Source organism: Myotis brandtii, unplaced genomic scaffold (genome assembly GCF_000412655.1).
Source record: "Myotis brandtii unplaced genomic scaffold, ASM41265v1 scaffold249, whole genome shotgun sequence".
Taxonomy (NCBI): Eukaryota; Metazoa; Chordata; class Mammalia; order Chiroptera; family Vespertilionidae; genus Myotis; species Myotis brandtii.
In genome coordinates, this window is record NW_005359430.1 from 990,565 (window position 1) to 994,497 (window position 3,933).

Below are 3,933 nucleotides of genomic sequence, written 5' to 3' on the forward strand. Positions count from 1 at the left end.
CTCCTTTTTTTCTTTTTTTTTTATTCTGGGCCAGCTTTAGCTCTGAGGCCTCACTGCTGAAAACATCGATACAATGTTGCGGTCCAGCTGGCTGAACCTGGCTGACTGACAGCCGGTTTCTGGGGTTTTGTTTAGCTTCTTATTTGCAACACAGTACATAGTTGCTTTGAGTTGCAGCTGAGAGGCCGGCAGCGGCAGGCGGGGAACATTGGAGTTCGTAGTCACTGGAGCAAGCAAGCCTCCCTGCTCGCTTCAGTGCATGGCTGCCAGCCGCCATCTTGGCTGACAGTTAATTTGCATAAGGATATGCTGATTAGCCAATGGGAAGGGTAGCGGTCGTACACTAATTACCATGTTTCTCTTTTATTAGTGTAGACTAGAGGCCTGGTGCACGAAACTCATACATGGGGGGGGGGAGGGGGGGAGGGCTTTAGCCCAGCCTGCACCCTCTCCAATCCAGGACCCTCGGGGGATGTTCAACTGCCTCTCGCAATCCAGGAATGCTGACTCCTAACCGCTCACCTGCCTGCCTGCCTGATCGCTCCTAACCCCTCTGCCTACCTGCCTGATCACCCATAACCCCTCTGCCTGCCTGCCTGATCACCCCTAATTGCTCCCCTACTGGCCTGATTGCCCCTAACTGCTCCCTTGCTGGCCTGATCACCCCTAACCACCTCTACCTCACCCTGCACCCAGGACCCAGGATTCCCTCCTCCGGCCAGTTGCAGGCACCCAAGACCCGGGCCAGATTCACCCAGGCCAGCTGCAGACGCAGGGGAACATGGTTGGGCAGCTTCTCTCAGGCCACAGCCACAGGAGCCCAGGGATTGTGGGAAGGGCGGCTTGCCCCTCTCCTGGGCCACAGGCACAGGAGCAGCAGCTGGTGCCCAGGACCATGAGGTGGGCTGCTTGTCCCTCTCCCAGGCCACAGCCTGGCTTGTCCCCATTCCTCTCACATAAGCTCATTTGTGCCTGATTGATCCCCATTCCTCTCTCGCAAGCCCATTTGTGCCTGGCTGGTTCCCATTCCTCTCTCCCCAGTGTTGAGTGTCTGAGCCTTTGCAGCGTGATGGTGTGAGGGTGTGACTACCATTTGCATATTAGCTCTTTATTATATAGGATCTTTATATAATATTTAATCAGTACCTGAGCATTGTGTTATATGGGAGAAATCGCCCTAGCACTAAAAATGATTTCTGCATGTGCTCCCACACAAGCATTTATCCCTAAGGAAACTCAGCTATCCTGTGGAGCATGTGCTTCAATCTGTTAAGCCCAACAGAAGGCACCCAGTATAGTCTTATAGAATAAACACCTCATCAATTAAATGAGTGCATATAGGTACTCCACACAGGTGTTGATGAATTTGCAATATAAACACTGGTTTACATTGCTCAGGTGCAATTATCAGGAAAAAAAAGGCATCAGAGAAATGCAAATTAAAACTGCAATGAGATATCACCTCAGACCTATAAAAATAGCTATCATCAGTAAATCAACAAACAGCACTGTATTGGCGAGGATGTGGAGGAAATGGAATCCTCGTGTACTATTGGTGGGAATACAGATTGCTGGGCCAATCTGGAAAGCAGTATGGGGGTTTCTCAAAAAATTAAAAATAGAACTACCTTATGACCCAGTAATTCCACTTTTGGGTACTTATCCAAATTAACTCAAAAGACTAATTTAAAAAGATATATGCACCTTTGTGTTTATTACATCATTATTTACAATAGCCAAGATATATAAGCAACCTAAGTGTCCATCAATGGACATTTGGATAAAAAAGAGGTGGTACATATATACCTTGGAATATGTACATATATACATTGGAATATTACTTGGCCATAAAAAATGAAATCTTACCATTTGCAACATGAATGGATCTAGAGAGTGTTATACTAAGTAAAATAAGTCAGACAGAGAATGGCAAATACCACATAGTTTTACTTATATCTGGAATCTAAAGGACTAAATAAATGAACAAATCAAACAGGAACAGACTCATAGATACAAAGAACAGGTTTCACTCATTAACATTTTGATTTTATTGTTTACTGCAGTAAGATAATATAAATTCATTTGTTTTTTTTCTAATTTTGATCCTAATTATTAAGGTTTGTATTAAAAACAAGGAGTAAATTATATATATATATGATTTTTATTAAAAACTTGGCTATCATCAACAAATCAAGAAACGACAAGTGCTGGGAAGGATGTAGAGGAAAAGGAACCCTCGTGCTCTGCTGGTGGGAATGCAGACTGGTGCTGCCATTGTGGAAAACAGTATGAAGTTTCCTCAAAAAATTAAAAATGGAACTTCCATACAACACAATAATCCCACTTATAGGAATGTATCCAAGATATCAGAAACACCAATCAGAAAGGACATATGCACCCCTATGTTCATAGCAGCACAATTTACAATAGCTAAGATTTGGAAACAGCCTAAGTGCCCATCAGCAGATGAGTGGATTAAAAACCTGTGGTACATCTACACAATGGAATACTATGCTGCTATAAAAATAGATGGAACTTTTACCATTCACAACATCATGAATGGACATGGAGAGCATTATGCTAAGCAAAATAATCCAATCAGAGAAAGATAAATATCACATGATCTCATTAATTTGTGGAATATAATGAACAACATAAACTGATGAACAAAAATAGACCCAGAGACAGAGAAGCATTGAACAGTCCGTCAAACTTCAGAGGGAAGGCAGAGGAGGGGAGGGGGATGTAAGAGATCAACCAAAGAACTTGTATGAATACATATAAGCATAACCAATGGACACAGACACTAGGGGGGTGAGGGCATCTGCTGGGGGTTGGACGTGGCTGGGGAGAGGTCAATGGGGGGAAAAGGAGACATATGCAAAACTATATGTAATACTTTAAATTAAAAATTTTTTTAAAAACTTGTCATTACAATAGAATCTCTATATCTGTTAATGCTTTGGGATGCAAGAAAAAGAATATGCCACAAAGAAAATGATTTAAAAATACTGACTTAATATAATTCAGTAAGTTGCCAATGAGTAGAGTTCCAGAGTGGTTGCAATGAATGAGTTGGAAACAAAATAAACATAATTAGTTGTGGAAGTATTTTGCCCTAATCCTATCTATTCTTTCTAATTAAATTTGTTCAAGAAAAAAAAATAGCATAGAGTTTTAAAATTATTATTTTAAATATGTTCAAAATTATTATTGTTTTCATTTAGAGATATTGTTGAACAGAGAAGACTTAACTGTGATGTTAATTACTTTTTAAGAAATAGTGCTTTTATGTATTTTTTGAAAAATTCTGATGGACATAGATATCTTGAGATCTTTCCAGTTTATGTGAATCATTGGACATTTTAAAAAATATGGAGTTAGTGGGCTCCCAGATTGAACAGGTGAGGAATAATAACAATAAAATAAAGTGTATAACATGGATAACCTAGTGGTTCTCAAACTATCTTCCAGTCCCCTAGGTATCTGTAAGACACTTTCAGATAAATTGTAAAGTCAAGACTATTTTCATTAATAATGTCAATAATTTAATAGTAATTAATGTAATTTGTCTCTTTCACTGGGTTGATATTTGAAATGATAGTGTAAAAAATAAAGGTGAGTCAAACTGCTACTCCTTCAGTACAAATCATGAGAATAGCACCAAACCATACTAGTAGTCATTGTATTTTTTATTGTATTCATTGTATCAGTTTGCTGGGACTACCATATAAAGTACCACAAATTGGGTGGCTTAAAAATAAGAAATTTATTTCCTCACAGTTCTGGAGCCTACTGGTCCAAGATCAAAGTGTCACTACGGTTAGCTTCTTTTGGGACTTCACATCTTGGCTTGGAGAAGCTGTCTTCTTCTTGTGCAGATATATGGTCTTCCTTGTATTCTAATATCCTCTTCTTATAATGACACCAGGC